At 41.0% G+C, this 27,531-nt stretch overlaps 1 long non-coding RNA gene across 1 annotated transcript in view; it reads right to left on the bottom strand.

Annotated features, from left to right (window-relative positions):
- LOC310848279 overlaps positions 1-16,992 on the bottom strand; it is a 40,521-nt gene extending 23,529 nt beyond the window's left edge. The window contains exons 1-2 of the long non-coding RNA XR_014566267.1: positions 16,876-16,992; positions 15,984-16,138 (exon numbers count right to left, since the gene is read on the bottom strand). This is a non-coding gene — a long non-coding RNA (uncharacterized lncRNA). The remainder of the gene's footprint in view (positions 1-15,983; positions 16,139-16,875) is intronic.
- Between the last annotated feature and the right edge of the window lie 10,539 nt (positions 16,993-27,531).

Genomic DNA, 27,531 nt, shown 5'->3' with positions numbered 1-27,531 from the left:
CCTGAAACTCTTCTTAACCTGAAGCACCACTTTAGCTAAAGGGGCCTCCTGCTGCCGCCATGCCACCGGAGCACGATTTCTGTTCTCATCCTGAAGCAAAGTTCTTAACCCGAGGTACTATTTCTGGGTTAGCGGTGTCTGTAACCTGAAGCGTATGTAACCTGAAGTGTATGTAACCCGAGGTACCACTGTATATATCAATTATTTTAGGATACTAAAATGCCAATCACTGGGTTGTTGTGAGGGCTAGCTAATTTCAATTGCTGGTTCCAAATGCATTTTGGTGGCTTTTAATTAGTTTTTAACTAGTTTGTTTTTATTGCTTTGTATTTTATAATGTTGTTTTTAAAATATTGAATCCAAACCTGAGAAAAAATTGGATAAAAATACATTTAGTAGGATTAGTAGTAATAGTATATTGTCCACTCCCAGGAATGAAGAAATGAAGCAATTTGGGAGTAAGTGGACACAATATTCAATGAACATATTATCAACAAGCTAAAAAAACCCTTCAGTGTTGGATGCTACATGTCAAGTGAGATCTAGAAGAACACCTTTCACATGATTCCATCCTACCCACACTGAGCCTGCCAAAGGTTGAAAATTAGTTCATCAGTCAACTTACCACAATAACCCCCCAATAATTACTTCACATAAGATCAGTAGCAAACATGTTTACTTCTATCAATTCTATGTGTAGCATCCAATACTTAGCTTTTAAGCTGCCTACATGCCCACAAGCTAATTGAGAATCTTATGCAATGCTGCCATCTTGGTTTCTGGTCTTCTGTGATGAGGGCATACGAAGTGATGGGATACAAGACTACCACAAGTAAAAAAGAGATAATATCATTTACAGTCTACAACAACAAAACCAAAAGAATTGGTTGAAACTGAATGATGCTACATTGAGAATTTCATCCAGAGGTATTGCACCAAGAAACAAAGTGCTAAATATTCATTATGGAGGTGAAACATCATTTTGACAATGTGCTTACAGAGAAACAAGTTTGTCAAATTTAGAAACAGCACCTTCAGCTCCCTGTGCTCTTGGGATAGTCCATCATAGAGACCTTCCTCATTCTGAGTTCAGATCATTCCTGGGCCAGAGGTGCAGCTCACAAAAGGTGATCGGACACAAGCCCAAACTATTGCTTATTCACATATGGCTCAGGTGGTCCACGGAAAGTTCCTTACACATGATAAGCCAGATTGATGTGCTCTTCCTTTCTGTGTGGGAAAAGAAATGTGTGAATCAGTTCTTCAGGATTACATTCTTGAACTAGCACCTTTTAAGAAGTAGTTTTCTAATTAAAAGACGTAACAAGGTTTAGAGAAATGTGTGTATACAGATGGGTGGGACGCAGGTAGTGTTGTGGTCTAAACCACTGAGCCTCTGGGGCTTGCCAATTGGAAGGTCAGCAGTTCAAATCTGCACAACAGGGTGAGCTCCCGTTGCTCTGTCCCAGTTTCTGCCAACCTACAGTTCAAAAGCACACCAGTGGGAAGGTAAACAGTGTTTTTGTGTGCTCTGGCGCTCGTCACAGTCTTCCATACACCAGAAGCGGTTTAGTCATGCTGGCCACATGTGGACAAATGCCAGCTCTCTTGGCCTGAAAAGCAAGATGAGCGCTACATCTTTGACTGGACTTAACTGTCCAAAGGTCCTTTACCTTTTACTTTTACCTATATGTATGGGTCAGTGGGAAGTGGTAAAAAATCTCTGGAAAGAATATCGGCTAATTTGTACTGACTTCCAAAACTTATGATCCAATACAAATTATATACCCCCCTACATGGTGGCTTTGAAAAGAACTTCTGTGTGGTGATATGTCTAACTCTCCAATGGTTTGATTTTACCCTCAAAGGCACACTCTTCTATTTTTTCTAGACAGACGGATGCCAACAATCTGCCTGACTGCTGCATCACAACTGTAGATTTATTATTATGTATAGGAACATAGGAACCTGCAATCATACCCATTGCAAACACTGGTCCAACTAGCTGAGTTTAATCTATTGTGTCAAGATTATTAAACTGACTGGTGATTTCTCTCCAGGGTTTCAGACAGTAGACAGGATTTGCTCTACCTGGAGGTGCCAGGTTTTGAACCTGACACCTTACGCAGGCAAATCAGATTCTCTGCTATAAGCAGATGCATGTTTATGATCATAAGGGATCAATGACTGTTCACATTCAAAGATTCCAGCAGCCTAGACATCTGTAGTTTCCCTCTGCAGTTGGAATAGCTCCATGGTTCAGAATCCAGAAGAGAAATGTGGGACAGACAGAAGAGATATTTTGACATTTTATGATACACAAGAATGAACTGTATTTCACTCTAGGCATATGTTGTGTATTTTCTTTGGCTACTACTCATTTTCTGTAGAATATAACAGTATTCGATAGAACTGAGATGCTAGTTCAATTGAACTTGTTGCCAGTGTAAGACAATATAAATGCTACTATGGCAGTTAAATTCGTTCATGGCTATCTGCCATACTCTTCAACCCTTACTCCTTTTCTTAATAGGAATACTCTATCTGACCCTACTTAAAAGCAAGACATATGCCTAATTACAGAATGAGGTGTACAGCACATGGATCGACTAACTATTTAAAACCAAAGGTTTCTTCAAGCACAGCTTAAAAACACACCACCCAGTTTCATGAGAAACCTGTACAAAGCAATTTTCATGCCAGGTTAATATCATGCATTTTTCCTGAAAGGACTTTTATCTCAAGAAATGTACGGACCCTGGTGATTGATGAACACTCTGACAAATGTATAGATTTGTAGTATCACTAAGCATTGTAGTGGTGATTGAAAAAATAGACATTAAAATTATTTAAAAATGGAATAGGGCCCAAAAGGGAGATATTCACAGGTCAGATGTTTCAGAAATATTAAATTGCTCAATTGCCAACCATTAAGCTCAATTTCATTCTTGTTTTTGTGCCCAGAAAGAAGATCAAACATATCAATGAACAACTTGGAGAGTGCCAGAAACACCATCAAAGCCCATATTCATCCACAGCACTGCTTTTTCAAAATTACCCTTTCAATTTTAGACAACAGAATTAGGGTGATGACCATAATTGTTCATGTTTGTATGAGGACTTGAGGCTGAAGACAGGTTTCTTTTCCAGGTGTGCACACTGCTCCTATTTTCAGAACTGCTTAAGAATGGCTTGCTAGGTACATGTCTATTATTAGATATGTGTATTGCAATCAACACATCACTGCTGTATAAGAGAGAAGATTATTCAAAGTAATCCCCCTCTCCATTTTTTGAACACAAATAAAATGACTTTCAGACCAAAAAACAAAGACCAGATAACTAACAAAGAAGATGGGGGTGCTGAAAAAGATGGATTATAGTCTTCTGGCCATATACAGTAGTACCTCGGGTTAAGAACTTAATTCGTTCTGGAGGTCCATTCTTAACCTGAATCTGTTCTTAACCTGAGGTACCACTTTCGCTAATGGGGTCTCCCACTGCCGCCATGCCACTACCACACGATTTCTGTTCGCATCCTGAAACAAAGTTCTTAACCTGAGGTACTATTTCTGGGTTAGTGGAGTCTGTAACCTGAAGCGTCCGTAACCTGAAGTGACTGTAACCTGAGGTACCACTGTACATTGCAAAGTTTGAGTATGTACTGTATGCTGATTTCCCCACGTGAATGCAGTCAAAAAGCCCATCCCCATAATTCTCTATTCCAATATGAAATGTCAGTTGTTTGATTTAGTAAATACACCTGTTCCAAATCTGTCAATCCACCTTTAGGTCCTCCCCCTGCCTCATCTTCATAATTGTCTGAGATTATTTTCCAGGTGTGCGGACACAGAAAGTACAGTATGTTCCCTCACCAGACAGATTGAAGGAGCAAAGGAGATAGATAGAGAAGCAGAAATGCTAAAGAAACACATACCAACTGAGAATTAATCCACACTACCACTTTCCACCATCTACATGGTAGTGTTGCATGGGCTAAATAGACATATGAAGATGTCATAATCAGAGCCACCAAACACCCAAATTGTTTCACAAACTACCTGTTTGAAGCAAAACCAGAATATGACTGCAAGCAAGCAAGCAAGGATGGTGAATCTGTTGGTTTTCATTTTTCTCAGTTTTTCATTTTCTTAACATTAATTTCAGTTCTCCATATTTCCACATCTGCTTTTATTTTTTTAAAAAAATCCTCATGAGATTTCACCAGCATTTTAGTGCAATTTGCTCCTACCATATGTATGCTTATATGCAATTTTGCCTAATATACAAGGTTATATATTTTTGCATATTACTTTCAGTGATATATTATTTTTTTGATGCACATTCTACCCTAGTATATGTATTTTCTACACATTACTTGACTGGAAAGCTGCACTGCAAAATTCAGAAAAAGGTGAACTTTGAAGGATGGCTTTCTGTTTTAGTTCAGGTATTGTTCCGTTAAGCGTAAATTGGGTAGATTAACCATAAAATGCCAACTGAATCAAATTTATTCCCCATCCTTAGCTTCAAGGAAACATGCTCGAATGACACTTGAGCATGTATCTCTCTATATATGTATGTGTGTGTGTTATTGCATGTAGACAATAACAAAAGTAATATCAGTCAGAACTGCCCCAAACCTCCCGAGTCTTCACTGAGAATCAGTGCACTAGTCCTGAGATTAAGCCACTGTTTCTGATAATATATTAGCATACCATGTTCCTTTAACCTCCTAATTATTTAATTACAGCTGCAGCAAGTTTAATGATTGGCTTTGGTTCGGATCTGGTTGCTCATTGGAACTGAATGATCAGCTTATTTAAGAAAAAATGGTTCCAGTGTCCTCAACCAAGAGCTCTATATGCACTACTGAATGAGGAATGACTATACTAACTTATTTACTTTAACTGGGGAAAACAGCACACCACCCATATCCACATGGGGTTGTTCTTTCCATTTAAGCGAATGAGGAAAACAATCTGTTTTGTAGGAGCACAATGGAGCTCCACAATAGAGTTTCCATAGCTGCAAGGAACCACTTCATTAAGACAAATGCCTCTAGATGATATGCTACATGGAGAAGAAAGAAACCCAATAGGTTGGCCTTTGTGTAACAGCTTTCTCTAAAATAATGTCTGATGATGTGATAATCTACTGTTATGACTGGCTTTTTCTTTCTTTGGTGGAAAGCCTTCCTTTGTTCTTGGATTATACATTTTAAAGCAAAGTATTTAAGGGGAGATGGCACTCAACACCAAATTAAGCTCATAGGGTTTCGCTTGTAATTCTGGGATATAGAAAGGAGGAAAGTATGTTGAAGTACAATAAAAAGGAACCCAGAGCTCAGATTCACAATATGGAAGAGTGATAAAAGAACAGCATGTATCAAAAGAGAATTTGACACGGCATGGTAAAAGTGTAGTTTCACAATATAATAAGAAGGATTAAAAAGAGAAAGACAAAGTAATGAAGTATAATAGTGTAATAACGAGAAACGATGACACTGTAATATAGAAAAGAGCAAGTGGGAAAATAGAATACATGGAGAGAGAAAAACCCTAAGGCATAGAGCTATGGAGAAAAGAGAGGAAACCCAATGATTGGAGAGCCATAAGACTTTTTAAAAACTGTTGCTTGTTAATCTGTTACTAGGATAATTGATTATGTCTAAGCCCCATCAGCAGCAGTCAAATGTTATCTTCCATTGTTCAAATTATACCTGGGGTATATTAAAGAAACTTTTGTAAATTGGTTTATTTGAATTAAAAAGGCTGAGATTAGATATAGCAAACAGTCTCTTTGTTGAAAGCATGGGGAAGAAATAAAGCTAAACAAAGAGAAACTTCCATGTATGCATGATTACACTTAAATGGCTGAACATTATGAAAATATTGGTTTTTGTTATTTGGTTAAAGAATAAAACAAGAATTCCCTGGATACTTAGATCCAGGATTGAGCAAGTACTCTTTGAAACATGCAGCAAAGTGAAGTGTAGAAATACAGACTGTTAGACCTTTACAATACCCCCTTCTAAGTTGCTTCCAAAGCTCCCCACTTCCTCTTAGCATAGAAAGAGACCACACATTTGGTACATTTAAAATACCGTATTTTTTGCTCTATAAGACTCACTTTTTCCCTCCTAAAAAGTAAGGGGAAATGTGTGTGCGTCTTATGGAGCAAATGCAGGCTGCGCAGCTATCCCAGAAGCCAGAACAGCAAGAGGGATTGCTGCTTTCACTGTGCAGCGATCCCTCTTGCTGTTCTGGCTTCTGAGATGCAGATTTTTTTTTCTTGTTTCCCTTCTTCAAAAACTAGGTGTGTCTTGTGGTCTGGTGCATCTTATAGAGCGAAAAATACAGTAGTTTACTGACAAACTTTTTAAAGGTCAGATTCATGTGTTTTTCCATACAGCAGCAAGAAAAGACAGGCAGTACAACTTAGCTTCAAAAAAAAAAATGGTAAGAGTTTCTAAATTATTAGTTTAGAAACACAAAGAAGACTTTTCTAAAGTCCACAGTCTAAACTTGGAGTATCCAGATTAGACATAATTAATAGTTAGCTTGGAAAGAAAAAGAAAGCAAAGTGTTTAGAGGAGGGTGACTAGTTATTTCTGGCAAGATAGCTTACTCTATGGTCTTAACCCTTTCAGTCATTAGAGTTACACATGTTGGTTATATGTCAGGGAGAAAAATAGTAGATTTACTAAGTCTCCATTGGAAAATCATGTATTTTATTCAGTGGCCTAAAAGGAACAGGCAGCTGATGCTGTTACATGACTGGCATTATTTGTGCTTTTCTTTGCCCAGTGGTGAATGGTTTCTGTGGGAACTGGTGGAATGAAAGGCAGATAGCCAAACAGACAGCAAAACCAGAGCCAATGTCAGCTGAAGCAAGAGACAATGACAAGCAAAGTCAACTCATTCTAGTTTTGCTTGCAGTCTCCTCCCTGCTGAGTTCTATAGGGGAGAATAGTGACACTAAAGAGGAGGAAGGCTGTGACACACACACACATACCTGTACAGGTTGTAAGAAGGTAGGCAGGTGAGGGGAGACTGAGGTTGGTGGACCTATTTGCCCTAATGGACCAGCCTCCACTGTTTTTGCCCAAGCGAACAGTCATGCACAATGGCTGACCACACCAAGCAGTCCACTAGCAGGATGGGCCACCAGCTGCTCATTATGATTTTTATTACAGACTGCCTTGATTGAAGTATTTGGCAGGCCACAGTTCATGGCTGGACATTGCACAACCTGCTGGGTCAGAAATTGTAGAGGTCTGATTTATGAGAGGAACTGATGACCACTCCTCACATTATCTTGACTTTCTGAAACAACTGCTATTCATTGAACTGGCTGACTAAAAGGCTCCGGTGTCCACTTATGTTTAGACTAGGCATTTATTGATCCATTTAATTATATATTACTTCACCCATATCATTAATTTAATATTGAGCCATATCTAGATCATTACAAGGCAATCTAAGAAAGAATTTAGCCTTAGGTTACTGGCCTAATTTGCCTGTGTGATCCCCAAAAGTTTTATTTGAATCTCTTAATTGTAATGCTGTTTCTTTCTGGAAACCACCTGGTGAGAGGGCTGGATTTGGAAAATACAAAGAAAACCCCATGAGTCTAGGATAAGCGGGAGTTGACTGTCTTCTATTGAAGTCATAAAACAATTGATGAACAATTAGAACAGCAGTAAATAAGAGCAAATATAAAAAACGGTTTTAGAAAGCGTAAGTGGAGCACAACAATCTCTCCGTGGCGTGACATGACCAATGGGGAAAGAGGAGCTAGCAGATAAAAGCTGTCGTGCTGACACCACACTTGGCTCTAAGGGTACTTCTGTTTTGTACATCCCTCAAACAAAGCCACATTATCACTAACTTTAATGTGTGTTCCATTGAGTTAGTCACATTGGGGTCAAACTAGATATGTTAAATGTGCCATGATGCTAGATGTGTCTTTGCATCTAACCTGCAGTATTTTTCTTCTAAATGCAAATTGCATCAGCAAGAGAATGTTGATAATTAACAGGATTAGAGTGATCATAGACGGGGCAATTTGCTCCTTTCACCTGCTTCAGTATTTGATTTGGTAGATGGAAACTGCTTATTGTGCAAGCTAAGTGACACTAACGTAGATAAACACTTTTGGTATCTGGTCCATGAGCTTCATGCTGATACCACCACCAGAATCTTGGGGTTTTCCTGAGCACGAACCTCCCTCTTGTTTCTAAGTAGTTCCAGTTTAGATACATGGCTGACACAAATCAGCTGAATTCAATAAGTATTCAGTAAGTGTTCCTATTGTTTAGTTAATTTATATACCGCTTAATTGCCAAAGTTGTTTCCAAGCTGTTTACAAATATAAAACTCATAACAAAAAATATAAACACGCATTGAAATAAATACCCACAATTAGAATGCTCACTAAAACAGCATAACCATTAAAAGGCTCAGCAATTAAAACACAGCAGGAGGTTGAAAGCCAGAGGAATGCTTAACTAAACAGGCATGTCTTTATGAGCTGGCATAATGCCATTACTGTTGGGGCCTTTCATATTACAGAGAACTTTCTAGAACACTGCTGCCACAAAGCCTGCCTTCATCTTACCATGGCTACTGATCGCAATTTAAAAAACAGGTAAGTATCCTAAATATGTCAGGTGAACGTTGTACATGTAAAGCATCCCTCCACCCCCCCCCAAAAAAAATTAAAGGCATTATTTGGAACCACAATCATATACATAGAGCTAAAAAATGTGGATTAGGATCTCTTTAACAGCCAAACACCTCAGCAGATTATGAGATGCATCATAGAAAATAAGATTCAACAAGGCCATGTAGCCAGGGAACGGTAACTCCAGTTCCAGCACATTGAGATATATTACATCTACCATCTGCTACCTTATAAGCATATAACAAAGTGGTCTCTTGGTACAAGAACATCCATGGACAATTAAGATTAGTGTATTCTGATCTGGAGTAATATCCTAGAGGGATGGGGCTCTTCTGTTAAAAATCCTATGGAAGAAGTGGCATGACAATGTGTAAATAGCTTTTTCTCCTGGTGATTTGACTCAGCAAAGCAGGGCCTTAGATTTTACTTGCCCATTAGGTTGGCATTATCTTTTTGTTTGTGTCTTATTTCTCCCTTAAACACCGAGATAGCAGATTGATGTTTGGCACTCCAAAAGTTATCATGGTTCCATGAGAAAGCAGCAGCACTCGCCTTCTCAGGCTGAGCAAAATGTAATTGCAGTGTTCAAAGTGGGCATCCAAAATACAGCTTAGTGGGCTGCATGTGCTGAGTGAGTCATAAAATAGCATGCCCCTGAGTTATCTCAGGTTCAGTGGTGAGGGGAAAGTAATAAAGAGCCAAAAAGTGTAGTGGTAATATGCTGTAATTTGCAAACCCAGGATCCTTTGCCTCAAGAGTTGAGTATTTAGCTGAGTATGTGAGTTGTGGGCTGGAGAGTCCCAGATAAGCCACCATCTAAGCCTAAGACCCCCAGAGGAGGGTTTTCCCCCTCCCAAGTCTGCTTTTTTTCCTCATGGCAGGAAAACTTCTGACCTCAAAAAAGTGTAACTTCTTCTTTTGTAGTACCATTGCAAAAAGGTATTCAGGGAAGAGGAACAAGGACTTCCTCCTGTTTCCTGAACCTCTAAACCCTTTTTGCAATTCTGCCACACAATAGGGCATTTTTTCCAAGGTAGGAAAAAAGAGGGTTCTGAATTTGGCAGAGGGCTGGTGGTTTCATGATTCTGATCTGGTTTATGGGCCACAAGCAACCAATTATAGGAAGCCAGGCTGGTGCAAGTTCCCTCCATCTCAGGGGCCTTTGGGAGGAGTTACTGATGGCTGAAGCCAGCAGGTGAATATGAATTTGAGTGTTGATAATTGGGCCCTAGGCAACATAACTGGGTTTGGGGAATAGCACTGCATAAATTCCTCTATTTTACGTTCTGATGGCTGAGCTCCAGTTTAGTTGGACTGATTTATACTGGCTGAGCCCTGGCTCTGTCAGGAAAGCCCAAGATACATTTCATTCAAACTCTCTCATCCCGGTAGATTTTGGGTTCCAACACTGCAAACATGTTCAACTTTGTAAACATGACATTCACATCTCATTTAATTTCCAAACAATCTTATCGCTCAAGTGGTAGGGGGTACAACCAACCATTCATGTTTGAACCCAGGGAATGAAGATGGCCAAGGTACAAGCACTCTAGTCAAAAGAAAGCTGAATCATTCGAAAGCCAACTTTGGAATGAATGGACCTGTTTTCTACTTAACATTTAATGTATTCCTCCTGTGCTTTTATGATAAAGACTGCTTATTTAGCATCAGTATGCAAATAATTCTGGTTTGGTGATGAATCCTACACTTGTCACCTAATAAAGCATGATCAAAGAAGAACTCCAAGCAGCTGACCAGTAAGTTGGACTCCCCTACTGGATGGTGATGAATGGAGCTATTGTCAGCTGCTGTTTATTATAAAAAAACCAGGTTATTATAGAAAGCATGCCAATCATCCAAACTGTGGTAGAAAATAGCAGTTGGATTGGCATATTAATGATCACAGGAGACTGATGTAAATGTCATGAACTATTGGGGAAGAATAAACTGAGCAGGAATACTTCTCCTCATCTGCTCCCAGTGTGCACAGATAAAAATTTTATCACAGCAAACAGCATGGTAGTTTGCATGAATTATTAAATCATATGCATACAAGAGGGTTAGTAATTAAACAGGAAGACTTACTGAGGATTATCATAACTGACAATGAGTAGAGCTTGCAAAGTCCAGCTATAAGTCAAGAGACTAACGTGTATGATTGCTTTTAATTTGTATGACAATTTGTGAGTTATTAATTTATAACACTTTCAGATGTTGCCATAGGGGAGTTGAACGTGCAATTAGTCTTCCAGTGTGCATATGTCAAACAGGCATAATAAATGGTGAAGATATGGTGTTATTTATACACACGCCTTCCCGCTTTCAAAAGATGAGCAACTTCATTGCCATCAGCTATTTAGTTCAAAAAACTCAGTTTAAAATGACTGCATCATCTCTTCCTGTGCACAATGATGTTTGACCACCCTAATATGCTGCCTGTGTTACGTTTGGGCTGTTCACAACAGTCCAAAAGGCTTGTTGTTTGATCGTTGCAAAGAACTCTTTGGACTAACGGCACTTATTTCAGATCGCAAGGCCTATGACATTTAGAATAATACTGGAGGTCCCTATTCAGCCAATTATTTGCTCAAGCACTTTAGCGTGTGCCAGTGTGTGTACAGAGAGCAGGCTGTGCGTTTGAACCTTTCTTCACTAGGAAAACTAAAGGAACATGATGCAAGGATATACTGGATAGCACTAAAATAGAGATTCCTATCTCCTTATCTATGTTGCTGAACTGACACCAATATTCACCAATAATCGGGGGGGAGGGAATCCAAGGGTTCATTCTCTTCATATTTGGGGGATGCATGATGTAGTCCAAAGGTGTGATCAAATTGGGGAGGGGAACAGCTGAGATCACCTTTGATCTCACATTTCATTCCTTCCGTACCCTCCAACTTTTATCCGATGAAAATTGGGACGTCCTATTCTATAGTAGAGGGACGCTGGTGGCGTTGTGGTCTAAACCATTGAGCCTTGGGCTTGCCGATCGGAAGGTGGCAGTTCGAATCCCCGTGATGAGGTGAGCTCCTGTTGCTCGGTCCCAGCTCCTGCCAACCTAGCAGTTCGAAAGCACGTCAAAATGCAAGTAGATAAATAGGTACTGCTCCGGTGGGAAGGTAAACGGTGTTTCCATGCACTGCTCTAGTTTCGCCAGAAGAGGCTTAGTCATGCTGGCCACATGACCCGGAAAAACTGTGGACAAATGTCGGCTTCCTCAGCCAATAAAGCGAGATGAGTGCCGCAACCCCAGAGTTGTTCACGACTGGACTTAACTGTCAGGGGTCCTTTACCTTTTTTATTCTATGGTAATGATTTTACTATTTATACCCTGCCCATCTTATTGGGTTGTCCTAGCCATTCTGGGTGGCTTACAACATATATAAAAACACAATAGAACATTGAACATAAAGAAATTCCCTATACAGGGTTACCTTCAGGTGGCTCGGGGGTTGAATAACTCCATACACTCTGAAATTTCTCCAATGAAAATATGGACATCCCAACGAATAGCAGGACATTCCAGGATCAAAGCAGAAACTGGGATGGCTTCTGTAAATCCGGGACTGTCCCTGGAAAATACGCTTGGACGCTTGGAGTGTCTGTCCTTCTAGATTAAGAAGGTTGTAACAGAGAAGCATTTCTCCCCTTTCAATTACAGTATCAGTGTTTTCCTAACATCTGTCTCTTTAATCCCTTTCTATCTGTGCCCCATAACATGTACTTCCTCTGGGCTATTACTAGCTTTTCCAAATACTTTCTTTCCAGCACATTCTGTTCTCAGCATTCAGTATCTGGCTGTCCCCACCCATTTGGCCATCCATAGATGTATCTCCAGTTCTACTTGCTAGTGCAATTCAAGTTCTCTCAAGGTCTAATCATTTCTTAAATGGTCAGTATTTTTTTTTTCATATGAAGACAGAATTGCTGCAATGTTCTTCCAGTCTTTTGAACCTGTTTCTTGTAGGATTGATGTGCCATATTTTTACTGAGCAACTTACAGCTAAAACAAAAACCACAAGTCCCTAACTCATTGAGGGTTTAAGACCCATTGGCTACCACCACCTGGTTTAACCAGCCAGTCAAAGCCATTTCCCAGAGTGTGGCCAGTCAGCTGCCAGGAGCCATGGGTGAGAGCTGAGTGCATGGTGGTAACCAAAGGTGGACAAACTACCCCAGAAGGAGCACACCAGAGGTACTGCCCCTCCTCTAACACCCCATACACCCAAGATCTCAAATGTATGCATAATTTTACCCTTACAATAGCAACTCAAGCTAATTGGACTGCTGAATGTGTCACAGCTTAGGGCTACATCAATAGCTAAGTTACATTAGCCTGAGCTTAATTTGCTCTGAAGCGTTTATGTTCCTGTGTTTCAGAAGAAAAACTGCTTTGGGGAAAAAATCAATCTGCATAGAAGTCTAAACATCAGTCAGATTTTATTCTGCATTAGTATTCATACATGCATTCTAAAACAGCGATCGTGAATCTGGTTCTAATGGCCAGATTCCACAGAATTGTGCTGAAATTACATTTTATAATACACATCTAAGAGTGTGTACAGTTAATATGGACTTAATATCCAATATGTCCCATTTATTGGATGATCTGGATAGGCAAGCATCATCATCTGAAAATTGTAACTATCATGGTAACAGCACTTGACCAATTTGTTTCCCATTATTCTCCATGGTTGAAGGAATCTTTTTCATATTCTGGTTTTGATATTAGATATCAGCTGGTCAAAGAGAATGGGAAGTGCCCATAAGAATAGAATGCAGCAAGGTATGATGGACTGTATGTGTGTTCATTTTTCTTCTCTTGCATTCACTTTTTAAAAAATCAGGTATCATCTATAAATTCAACAAAATGAGGTAGAAGACTGCTGTGGCAGTAGGTCGGGTGGTGCACTTGAGGGGTGATGCGCTTGCTGCTACTGCCTCCCTTAGTGGGTTGCATGGCACTGCCCGTGAACTGGTGTCAACAACAGCAGCTTCTGGTGTTGCAAGATTTTGGTGAGATCTTTCCAGAGGCCAGTGCCATTGCTGCTGGTGGCATGAGTAGGATGCCCACTGGGTGCTTCCTCTTGTGAGGCAGCTGTTAGGCAGAACTTGGGCCTGAAGTACCTTATGGATTGCTTGATTCCTTATGTTCTGCCTCCATCATTGAGAGCCTCTGATGGGGCACTGCTTGTGGTTCCTCATGCCCATGAGGTGCAGTCAGTTTTTACCAGGGCCAAGATTTCAGGAATGAGGGCCTTGCCCTGTGAAACATCTTCCAAGCATAGGTCGGGTAGGAGTTGTTCCTGCTTTCTTTAAAATGTCTCCTAAAAGGGGTGTTATTCAGATAGGCCTTTGCAGTGTGAATTTCTTTTAGCAACCAGTATTTATTGATGTTTCTACTGATGCTTTTTTATTTATCTTATTGTAATTTTGCTTGCTGTTTTTACAAAAAGTGCAGTCTATAAATATTTTAATAAATAATAATTGTGCCACTCAGCTTGCTTGCTATCAACATCTCCTCCACTTCCACCACCCCTTTTGGTCAACTGATCTACGCACATCATATTTAACCTTAAATTACAAAGTGAATGATTTCTGTTGCTGCAATATGTTCTTTATAAGAGACTTTTAATGCTTCCAGTCAAGCTTCTAAGGATAACTCTACACCTTTTCTTTATATACTGCATTTACATTTCTACAATATTGTCCTCAAATGTATACCAGTCTTTAACACAATGAATCAGCTGTGAATGGTGTGAGTGAGGAATGGATGCTTAGCTTAGAAAAGAATATACTGAGACCAGCTAAGTAGCAACAGAGAATATGAGAGCTTTGCCAAACAAAGTTTCCAACGCTGCATAACAAAGCTGGCCAAAGATGCATGCCCAAGTCCCCGATGATTCCCAGCAACTGGTATTCAGAGGCACGCTGAAGATATATAAAACTCTGCTGATGTGTGTCCTTGAACTCCTCTAAATAGGACTTACTGGCATCCCAGTGGTATCAGACACATAAAAAATGCACCTGAGTATGCTGTAACTGCAAGCCAAGAACATTTGATACAGGTATTTCAACATAACAAGGCCTTGAAAGCAATCCCTGAGGAAAGCCTGGTTACAGTATTTGCTGACTTGTTCATTGGGGGATAATGCTTTCCCTGTAGTCATTCTTGTGTGGTAGTCCCCAAACCATCTAAAAATATTTGAGCTAAATCCAATTCTCAGGTTGCTTCTTGTAATCTTCAGGGGCACACAGTGGTCTGCAATAGAGGCTCTGCAATAGTTTGCTTGAAGTTGAGACCATTTGAGCTTGATGTGAGGGCAATCTGGTTGTGACATCTGTCACCCCACTGGTCGCTAGGGTTGATTCGGCTGCTTTGGTTGGCTAGACAGATGTCCCCTTCCTCTTGGATTCAAAAATAGTTTTACATTTGTTTTTTCTGCTGTTGCTGTTGTTGTGAACTAGCAACCTGACTTTCCTAAGGCTGAGTCAAGGCTGCATACAACTCAATGACATACAAATTTCACTGTTCTTTCTACTGTTCCAGGGACATGTTCTGTTCCGGTAGCTCTTCAGATGTTTCTAGATTACAGCTTCCATACAGGGGTTGATGGGAGTTGGAGTCCAATGAAAATCCCTGTTCTACTCCATTATTTGTAGTACAGTAAGTCCTATTCCAGTTCTATTCCATGGTTTATTGTAAATCAGAACATATTGGTATACACCACCCGAATCTCACCCCAATCGGTGATAGAATGTAGGGGTTCTGGCATTTACCCAGGATTCAGTTTCCTTGGAATAAAGGTCAGTGGAGATTATGGTGTCTTTAGGATATATGGTTTTATTTACATACACATATATAACTTGACCATAGGATGAAGGGGCTCACAATATTAATATCTCCAAAGATCTTGCATCCCCATTTGGTTTCTCTGTGATCCTCAAAGCCCAGTACAGAGCAAACATGTCTCTCTCCCTTGCTTCTGGCTCACACAGCTCCTACATAACAGCTAGATGAGGAGGGTAGGAGAGACTCATCCATTTGTTCTGTGGCACATAGCAAGTTATTTGTTTATCCTAATTGCGGTGCTTAACTAGCTAGTCAATGTCATTGACTTAATAAAGGAACTGCTTTGGCAAACTTGCTCTTATACATTCTACCCCCACGGGTACAGGATCTGAAGAACTAGAAAGGACTCAAGGCACTGTGCAGACTGGCTCCCCAACTCATAACAATACTTTGAATATCATACACACTACGGAATACTGTGATTTTCACTCAACCCTTACCATCTAGAATGGAAGCTTCTGGGATCTTTATTCTTTGGCAGTTGTGTTTCACTGCAATGCCATTCTAAAATTCCATATGTCAATATCTTCCTGGAAGAACTGGCTGAAATGTGGAAATGCAATGCAATGGCCTACCGGGGTAGTGTTAGAAAGACCTGTAGAGAGAAAGCAAAAAATAAAATAAAAAATCCCCCATTGCATAAGCTTGAAAGTGCTCTAAAGCTTTTAGTAATTGTTTTGTTTTCTTTCTTTTTCTTTTCTTATTTATGTTTCCCTGCCTCAGGCATTCCCTGCGGCAGTCAATAAGTCATTTTAAGAGAAACCTTTCCACACCTTGTAAAAAAAAATAAGAGAAGTAGATCGCTTGATAGGAAACAAAACTGGGAAGGAAACCTCAACTTTCTGATGCTTCTCTACTCTGTATATTTGTTCTTGGTAGACTCCAAATCTGTTTACGGTATTTCAAGACTGAAAAGAACTAAATTATGTAATAATTTGGCATGAAATTTGTCCACTGGAATCAGATTAAAACTAAAGGTTGAGCATCTTCCTTTGATTGCCCCTATATAGAGAAACAATGCTACAAGCTAAATACTGCATACTCTGCTACAAAGCCAATGTGGTGTAGTGCTTGGAGCATTGTCCTAGGCTTCTGAGACCAGGGTTGGAATCTCCTCTCTGCTCACTAGGTGATCCTGGGTCAGTCACCATCTCTCACCTTTAGCTACCTCCCAAGGGTGTTGTGGTGTTAAAATTGGGAGAAGAGCTTTGTGCACCATCTTGAGCTCTTTGAGGAAAGGTGGGGTAGAAATGTAATCATTAATAATAACATAACTATGTACTATGTAATTATAAATCTGTATAACTGTTTAAGGTGGTTTTTGCTTGTTACCTGTAAATTCCATTCAGATGAAAACCTGGACATGACTTGGATATGGTTGAGTGTTCCAAACATGATCCAGGTAGTTAAATGATTAGTTTCACTAACATGATAAATGGGGAAAATAAGAAAGAGTTGTAAGGTCAGTGCTTTTTAAAAAAAGAATGATTCTGGATGCAAAATGTACACACACACACACCACCACCCAAACATTTGGCCGAGCTGCTCCAAGGGAACAAGACTTATAGCAGAAACAAATTATTCATAATTTGCATCTCTCTTCTATTTCGATTTAAAAGCCAGATACTTATTTCTCCTTGTTCAAAATTTTGGTAGATATTCCCTGGGGGCAAGTAGTAACAGTGCATTAAACAGTATATTTTAATCAGTCTGAAAATATATTTTAATGACCTTATTTGTCATTTTTGACACATACCATTCATTTCATTTTTGAAACACGCAGCCCATACTTTTGTCAGGCAATTCTTTTCGTCTGCTTCAGATAAAATTGCCCAACCATTGTCTAGTTGAAGGGTAGGCAACCTGGTGCCCTCCAGATTTTGTTCGACTGCAACTGCTGATCAGCCCCAGCTAGCATAGTCAATCGTCGGGAGTAATGGGAATTGTAGTCCAGCATTTGGAGGGTGCCACGTTGACTACTCCAGTTATGATCCATCCAGCCATCAGTTAAGATTTCAGAGCAGTAACCTAACTGACAAGGTGGTGTAGGGTAAATTGTAAATCACTACAACCAGTTAATCATCACACAGCTAGGCAAATACCTTTTCTTCCCATCATGAATTGAAAATAGGAGTTCCATTATATTTTGATGGTTTTCAGCGCTTTTTTTATTTTTCAGCTTATTGTAAATAGTTACTACTGATTCTGCCTAATGCTGTTTTAGAGGGATTTTTTACTCCTTTTTTTTCAACAGCAGGTAATAGTAGTAGTAGTAGTAGTAGTAGTAATAATAATAATAATAAATTATTTATACCCTGCCCATCCGGCTGGGTTTCCCCAGCCACTCTGGGCGGCTTCCAACCAAATATTAAAAACACAATACAGCATCAAACATTAAAAACTTCCCTAAACAGGGCTGCCTTCAGATGTCTTCTAAAAGTAAGATAGTTGCTTATTGCCTTGACATCAACTGGGAGGGCGTTCCACAGGGCAGGCACCACTACCGAGAAGGCCCGCTTCCTGGTTCCCTTTAACCTCACTTCTTGCAGTGAAGGAACCACCAAAAGGCCCTCAGCACTGGACCTCAGTGTCTAGGCTGAATGATGGGGGTGGAGACATTCCTTCAAGTATACAGGACCAAGGTCATTTAGGGCTTTAAAGGTCAGCACCAACACTTAAAGGTCAGTATGGAAATGTACTGGGAGCCAATGCAGATCTCTCAGGACCGGTGTTATATGGTTTTGGCAGTCACTCCCAGTCACCAGTCTAGCTGCTGCATTCTGGATTAAATGCAGTTTCTGAGTTACCTTCATAGGTAGCCCCACACACAGCACATTGCAGTAGTCCAAATGGGAGATAACTAGAGCATGCACCACTCTGGCAAGACAGTCTGCAGGCAGGTAGGGTCTCAGCCTGCATACCAGATGGAGCTGGTAGACAGCTGCCCTGGAAACAAAATTGATCTGTGCCTCCATGGACAGGTGTGAGTCCAAAATGACTCCCAGGCTGCGCACCTGGTCCTTCAGGGGCACAGTTACCCATTTCAGGACAAGGGAATCCTCCACACCAGCCTGTCCCCTGTCCCCAAAGAACAGTACTTCTGTCTTGTCAGGATTCACCCTCAATCCGTTAGCCACCATCCATCCTCCAACTGCCCCCAGACAGGACCTTCACCATTTCTGATTTGAAAGAGAGGTAGAGCTGGGTTTCATCCGCTCTTGAATTCTCAAGGTGTATTGAATTATCATGCACTGCTTTTGAAACTTTCCTTAGCTACAAAGGCAGTTTTCTGTTTAAGAAACCCAAGTCTGAAGTCATATTGGATGTATGGAACTAGTTGCACAGCAATTTGGATTCTTGTATGAGCTCCGCCTTTGGCCACATCTGCACCTTACATTTGAAGCACTATTACACCACTTTAACAGCCATGGCTCCCCCAACATAATCCAGGGAACTGTAGTTTGTTAAGGATGCTAATAGTTGCTTGGAGATCCCCTATTTCCTTCACAAAACAATCAAACATATGGTCAGTAGAGGGGTGGGAGAATGAGATGATGTGTTTCCTTCTCTTCCCCTTGTCTTTGACTCTACTGCAGACAGCAGGATTTAAGATTTAATCCTGAGCTTAGTCTTGCTGGGTGCTCCCTGTGGGGAACACACTGGCAAAGAATACCCCTGCAGCCAGCTAATGGGAGGAGAGTTGAATTCTGCTGGGGTCTACTTCACCAGCATGTTCCCAGCTGGTGAACAGAAGGTTCAGTTCTGCTCTTTGCAGTGCAGTTGGGAAGGGAGAGGTTTTAAACTCTAATAAAATATTAGGACTGGCCCTTGAATCAATTCAGCACTCTGATCTGGGTTGGATCGGCCCAGATTGGGACTAATCTGAAGTCTCAGACTGGGCTCTGGCTTGGATCACTGGGGCTATGCACAGCTCTAGTTGCAGCCATCCCAACCATTCAAGCTTAATTCCTTCTGGTACATTTAGAAGGGTTTTTGTTTGTTTTTTAAGAGAAGAAGAAAGAAAGAAAGAATTTCTACACCAGTAACTTTTGAAGTTGTTACTCTCTATTTGTAGCTAAGATTTAAAAGAAAGCCAACAATTTCCCCTCTGTGGCATAGCTTAGATTTTAGCATGAGCTGTGAGCTGAAAAATCTCTTTCAGATTTTGACCTCAGCATTATGTGAGAATTGCAGTGGATGAAGTGATGCATTGCATTCTGTCCAGGAACAGATCTCACTCAGAAAAGGTATGTACACAATTTAAATCTTGGACACTATAATCTCCCACATACCGTGGATTAAAATCATAGGCAGTAATGAACACCTAGAGAAAAGAAACCATTATAGCTCTTTGTTGAAGTGTATTTCAAATATCTGCCAGGTTTTTAAAGCTTATGGTGGATTAGTATTTAAAATAGCAGCTATTTGCCACTTCTGACACCATTCTTAAAGGTTGCATCCTCTGCAACACAATGTAAGAAATAATGAAGTTCATTAGTTGCCAATTATTTACAAACAACAGCTTACATCATATTAAATTAGTCAAAAATCAATGCAAGCTAAGGAAAGGACTGGGATATCTGTTTGTTTGTTTTTATCCTCAGCAAGGAAATTCTGAACTCGTAAGCAAATCATGAAGAGGGTTGGTGTGGTTTTTTTCAAATTTGTACCAGCAAAAAAGGATTAAGGTCCAATTTATCAACTGCAAAAAGCAGCCTTATAAATCATGCCATACTTCCAGCATTGTGAGGATGCAATAACTGTGTTTCAGGCAGATATATGAGAACAAACATTTAGAACTAAGTTGCCTATTAGTGCATAATGTATCAGTCGGGCTTGTAACAACCCTAAACCCAATCTGGGTGTGGCTGAGCATAGTTTTTGCTGTCTGAACTAGCTGTGAATACACCAATTTCATGTGTGTAGCATATGCAGTAGTAGCTGGTGTAGTAGAGCGGAGCCACACTCCAAACACTGGCATTGCTGCACCTTACCTGGTTGGTGCTGGGGTAGAACAGGGCAGAGGTGAGTTTGGGGCTGTGTGGACGCACCTGTAGGAATGTCAGATTGGCTCCACCACTGCTTCCAACTGACTGTTGCTGCTGCACAATCCCAGTTCCAATTTGTAAGGCAGTGTTGCAGATCCTCTGATCTCATTTGGGTGACTAGCTCTCCCCATTTGGCCCAAGACACAGTTTATCTCGAATCATGTCCATCTACTTGGACTGAAGTAGACATACAGAAATTTGGAAGCCATTAAGGACCACTTGAATGAAACATTTGCCTTAGGAGGTTTCCTGATGCTATAGAGCAGGGGTGGGGAACCTCTGATCTATGGGTCAAACTTGGCCCATCAGCCTCCCCATTTGGACTACCAGGACATTTGGTGGGTTTCAGCCCCTGCCAAACCCTGTGCAAAGCACTGTGTGCCTGGCTTTGCAAGCTCTGACAATCAGACCACTGGGGGCTGCAGACCAAAGTGCACCTAAGTAGGTTCACACTAAATGCAAACTGAACCAAATTTCTCCCCCCACACCATTCCTGCCATATCCATAAGATCAGTCTGGCAAGAATTTAAGCAGTCAAGATTCAATGAATCTACAGTGTGTGTGTGTGTGTGTGTGTGTGTGTGTGTGTGTGTGTGTTTTCTGTGTGTATTTCTTTCTAGATTTGGAGTCCCTTCCAAATTAATGTCACTAAGGAAATTGCTCCCATGCATGCTACAGTAATCAAAGGCAATGCATTTCAAGTCAGTGCTGAGTTTTTTTGTCTCTTGGTCTTAGAGGGGAAAATGTTAAAGTTGTTCCTGGAACATCTCTTGGCTGCTATTCTAATGGTCAGCCTAACCTTTGCTGTCAAGAAGACAAAGTGCTGCTGCTTTCCTGTAAATCTCTCACAATATAGTGGGGGAAAACGTTGAAATTAGCTGAGCTGTGGGTGGTGCAGAGATCATTCTCAGTTATCACCAGATAATTAGTTTCAAAAAGTAAGCAAAAAACTCCGGCCATGTTTGGTTTTCAATTGCATTAAGAATATTGTTAGAGTTGTATACTCAGCTCATACATTTGAGTACAGTAAGCCCACAGCTTACACACAATTAACTTGTGTGCATTCAACTTTATGCACTTGACCATTTTTAAAAAATAAATAAATAAATAAAAAGGGGGCGAAAATCTACTCTGGAACAGGTTTAGGGGGTGCATAGGAGGAGACAAGAGGTGGACATCACATTGTGTGCATGAATCTTGTTCTGCTTGCAGATACCCCACTTATTGCTACATTGAATTCCACCTCATATGTATTTCATTCAGAAGGAGGGCCATCACTGAAAAAGTTATTATTACTGCAAACCATCAGCCTGGCATTGCTTATTTAAGGGCCAGAGAGCACGGCTCGCAATAGTAGGATCAGTACCCTGGATTGGATTCAGACTTAGTCATGCTTAGAATTTGTTGGCACTGGTTGATGATCTCCGGTGGGCTAGCGTCAAAGGTGAGAGCTGTTTCTTAGTTCTGCTGGATCTCTCAGCGGCTTTTTGATACCATTGACCATAACTTCCTTCTGGACCGCCTAGGGGGCTGGGAGCTGGGGGCACTGTTATACAGTGGTTCCGCTCCTTCGGCCTGGGCCGTGTTCAGAAAGTGGTGGTGAGGGATGAGTGTTCAAACCCCTGGGCTCCCCCATGCTTTTTAACATCTACATGCAGCCGCTGGGAGAGATCATCAGGGTGTTTGGGATGTGTTCATCAATATGCAGATGATACTCTACGTCTCTGTCAAATTAGAACCAGTGAAGGTGGTGAAGGGTCTGGAGGTGGTTGGAGGATGGATGGCGGCTAACAGATTGAGGGTGAATCCTGATAAGACAGAAGTACTATTTTGGGAGGACAGGAAGTGGGCAGGTGTGGAGGATTCCCTGGTCCTGAATGGGTTAACTGTGCCCCTGAAGGATCAGGTGCGCAGCCTGGGAGTCATTTTGGACTTGCAGCTGTCCATGGAGGCACAGGTCAATTCTGTGTCCAGGGCAGCTGTTTATCAATTCCATCTGGTACGCAGGCTGAGACCCTATCTGCCCTTGGACTATCTCACTAGAGTGGTGCATGCTCTAGTTATCACTCGCTTGGACTACTGCAATGCGCTCTATGTGGGGCTACCTTTGAAGGTGACCCAGAAACTACAACTAATCCTGAATGAGGTAGCTAGACTGGTGACTGGGAGCCGCCATCGAGACCACATAACACTGGTATTGAAAGACCTACACTGGCTCCCAGTACGATTCCGAGCACAATTCAAAGTTGGTGCTGACCTTTAAAGCCCTAAATGGCCTCAGTCCAGTATACCTGAAGGAGTGTCTCCACCCCGTCGTTCAGCCCAGACACTGAGGTCCAGCACCAAGGGCCTTCTGGCAGTTCCCTCGCTGCGAGAAGCCAAGCTACAGGGAACCAGGCAGAGGGCCTTCTCGGTAGTGGCACCCGCCCTGTGGAACACCCTCCCACCAGATGTCAAAGAGAAAAACAACTACCAGACTTTTATAAGACCTCTGAAGGCAGCCCTGTTTAGGGAAGCTTTTAATATTTGACACTCTATTGTATTTTAATCTCACAGTTGGAAGCTGCCCAGAGTGGCTGGGGAAACCCAGCCAGGTAGGCGGGGTATAAATAAATTATTATTATTATTATTATTATTATTATTATTATTATTATTATTATTATTATTATTGTCTGTCTGGCTGTCTGTCTGTCTGTCTGTCTGTCTGCCTGTCTGTCTGTCTGTCTGTCTGTCTGTCTGTCTGTCTCAAAAGACAATGACATATTGCACCTCTGGGTTAAGTCAAACCACTGCATTAGCAGCACCAAAGTTACCTCCCTGGGGCGCAAGCCTGTCCAATGTGTATGGAGGTCCTGGGCTCCCAATATGACACGCCCCCCCCCCCTTGGCATTGCTGATGTGGTCCAAAGGAAAACAGAGGAATATGACTGACACAAGATAATTAATTTTGTCCACTACAATCAACACCAAATTGCTACAAGCTCCAAAGTCTTCTGAAAGAATTATTATTTCCCTTTAAAATAATATAAAACCACAAAGCAAAATGTGACAATAAGCTTTTGAATCAGTTAATGTTTGGCACTGAATCTGCTTGATAAGCATGGTTGTTAGGAAGAGCTAAGATTATATTTTCATTTTAAGTATTAGCATTCTGGGGCTTCTAAATTTTGTGAGCTCTAATACAGCCCAGAAGTGGAATGCTCTGGGAAATTACTGCATACATTGAAAATCTGTTTAGATCATTTTCAAACTGTATAAAATATCAATATAAAATGAGGAGTCTAATATAAATTGGCTTAGCTTCATTGACTCCAGGAAGGCCAGTATACGCTGTTTGAGAACCAATATGTGATAAGCTCCCATCTTATCCAGAATGTGAATTGGCAACTGTTTTAGTTGAGTACATTTGCTCTTAAAATAGGGAAATCCCAGTCAATACCTCGGAATACAAAAAGAGGAGTGGTGAATTGTACAATTCAATTTCCAGAACAATTACTTTTATAGAAATCCTCTCCCTTTAAGACTCATGTGGAACCATCTGTCAGGAGCTGAGGTTGTGGCTTAAATCCAACACCATTTGCTTGTAAGTCTGCTGCAGTGAAATCAAAGGAACTTGCTTCAGACTTGATGTATTTAACATTGAGGACTAAACAGAACCACTCCCCGTGATCACTCTTCAGTAATCTGCATTTTATTTTCAATTCCATTGTGTGCATAATTGTGTGCATTAAAAAACAAAGAACAAATAAATGAATACATCTTCATTAGCCTGACAACTGCTATGTAACGTAAGTTTTAAAAAAGTCTGAGAAAGAACAGGTGCATTACATGAGTCCTGTATTCAGATGATGGTTTGAAGTATGATATGGTATGTTGAATCCATTGTGTAGAAGGACACTAGATCACACCTACTGGACTGGCCTCCATGAGTAGGGTGGGACATGAGACAAGACTCTAAATGCATACAACTCCACAGATTTATGGACTGTACTCATGATCAGGAACCCTTCCAAATTGCAAATATAGATCCAATGCATGGACAATTGTGGTCTCATGTTCTACCAAATTCTTCAAGGTTTGGGTGAGACCAGTGGATGCATTTAAGCTAGGACCAGGAGATGTGATCCCCTTAAAATACAAGGCTGTGATAGACCCCGCCCCCATCTCTGTGCTCCACAGAGAACCTACAACTTTCAAAAACTGCTGGACCAACTGCCCTGCATTCCCATCTACCCCCATGAAGTAACAGGTGAGGGCGCATTTACAAAGGTACCTTCTACCTGCCCCTGTATGTTGCAATCTACCATCCTGACCAGCTCCAGAGAAGGCCCCTTTATGCTGCCTGCCATGTAAAAACAATCTACACTTGCCGCCTCTTCTTTCCTCCACTTCCCCCTCCAGCTGTCCACCACTACTTCTGACACTTGAGATGGACCTGGCCCTCTGCACTTTCTCAATAGCGATGGACTGAAGAAGGTTCCTTACCCCTACCTTATGTTGTGAAACATTGACCACACTACTCTGTCTTATCTACATCTCCCTCATTGCCTGACAGCCCATTTCATGCCCACCTGCACCACAAATGGGGCTTTCCACAATACTAGCACTGCTATCATTGCTGGCTCAGTGCTGCACAGTAGTAGTTTAGAGATCGAGGGTAAAAAATATTCCCAGAAGCCATCAGTAGGAGCTGCCATAGCCCTGCGCTGCTGCTATTATAAGACTAGGCCATTAAGGCTTAAAGAAATAACTCAGTGACAATGGTGTGTGCTGTGGCCTAGAGCAATATGGTTTTATGCTAAAATAAAAATGGAAGTGGTATGTTTCTGGGTTCCGCTTCTTTTAAATTCTCTAATGCCTTTTTAGCACTTAGTGGAAGCATTCTGTGAGCCCATTTAAAGCTGGTAAGTAAGTACCTGATCGAGTGTATTTTACTGGCTTTTTTTTTCCTTGAGGAAAATAGGAAATTTTGCACAAACAAACAAAAGGCTCTTTATCCAAAACGATCTCTTCAGGCAAACCATATGTGGTAAACAAATCTCAATATGTTTCAATCACCTTAGTGGCAGAAATGTGTGTCATACTACAACTTCTGGCCTCTCAAAATAAACATCATATGAAGCAATTGTTTACTTTACTCTTTCCAAAACCAATGTGCAATTTCTATTTTGTTTTATTACCAGCTATCCCAGTTTATGGTGGCTGGCAGTGCGCTGTAGGACGTTTACGTTCATTATACTGATCCATCTTTAGGAGGGCAATCCCGTAGCAAGATCCTCTGGGATGAGCAGCTTAGGATATAGCAGATCCCTAGCTCAGTTGGCTGATTCCTATAGCTCAGCCAGGGTTAAGTCCGCAGCTGCAGCTGAGTCAAAGATATGCTGGTGTAACTTGCTTATCCCAGCTCAGCCTGGGTTCAACTAGCTGAGCTGAGGTCAGTGTAAGTCTCAAAAAGTGGGCTTTCCAGGGATATAGGCAACATCCTAAGCCCATTCAGATGGGTGACGTGATTTGGCAAGCCAAATTGAACACTAATTTGAAGGCTTGTTTTCACTCTGCCAGGTTTAGGCAGAGCAGCAGCAGCAACCCTGCTGCTGAACAGGATTTTGATCTTCTGTAACTTCACACTGCTTTACATCAGCTTCTTGTGCATAGCATTGTTCCCTATGCAATAGATAAGCATGCATAAACTTCACAAGGCCACAGTCCTAAAGCTGGCCAAAGTCTAGAAGGTGCAAGTACCACTGCACTGTGGAGCCCAGTGGTTGCGACACCACTTAGGAGCACTTACTCTAGACAAGCTCCTCCATATGCCAACAGAATGTAGTGACTAGGGATGGGCAAACTTGTCGGTTTTGGTTTTTCTCAATTTCTCATGAAAATTCATCAGCATTTCAGTGTGACTTTCTCCTAAAAGACACGCTTTTTGTATGCATTTTTGACAATGTACATTTTTGCAAAGCAATTTTCCTTGTATAATGCACAGTATAATCTATGCATTTATATGCAGACTTAAACTAGTATATGGCTTTTTTGTGCACGTTGCTTGGCTAGAGAAGGGCATTGCAAAATTCAACACTGTGTGAATGTTGAAGGATGGCCCGGTTATATTGTTTTGGAATGTGCAAATTAGGTAAGTTCACCTTTAAATACAAACAATCAAATTACTCCCAATCCCTGGTCACTACCAATAGGGATAGAAAGGGAGTATGTCAGGACATGCTTGGGATGGATCATAGGAGGCCTGGTAGCCACAGGATCCAATTCGTCCTCATACACCTGGCAGGTTCCCCCCAAAAGAGGGGAAACTGTCAGCCCTGGTGCTGGCATAGCAATATTCCCTTCAAAACAGACAATATTCCCTTCAAAACAGACACAAAAATCAGCCTTCCACCATCCAGGCTTAGCAGGTGGCCATTCCTCTGCTATGGGCTGTCTCTCACCACAACTTCAGGGTTTTGGAGAAAATTAGTTATTAGAGTGTTTGAGTTATCAATTTTTAATTTAGTGGCATCTACACATGTAAAGGTTCAGTCCCATCCTCTGTAATTAAAGTTTTATTTTATATACTGTGTATACTGTGGCGTAAGTCCTTTCTCCACTTGCCACCTATTTAACATCGTGTATGACATAGACACTCGACCGGATAAATAAGTACTGTGTGATGAGAGGAGATTGCATCCTCCTGAAAAAGCTTCATGCAACCAATATTATGCATGTTTACTCTGATTTAAGTCTAGCTGAGATCAGTGGGGATCAATCTCAGGTAACTGTTCACAGGATTGCAGCTTTAGGACCATAGTACACAGATTACACCACAGTGGTGATGCAATACCTCTTCCTGGCACTTCCCAGCTACTTTATTGGAGACCCGGTTTTAAGTATTTATGAATCGCTTATAAAGACTATAAATTTCCCCAGCATGAATATTTTTGCAATA

The sequence above is a fragment of the Podarcis gaigeae genome (assembly GCF_964106915.1).
Source record: "Podarcis gaigeae genome assembly, chromosome: 7".
Taxonomy (NCBI): Eukaryota; Metazoa; Chordata; class Lepidosauria; order Squamata; family Lacertidae; genus Podarcis; species Podarcis gaigeae.
This window is presented reverse-complemented; position numbering and strand designations above follow the sequence as displayed.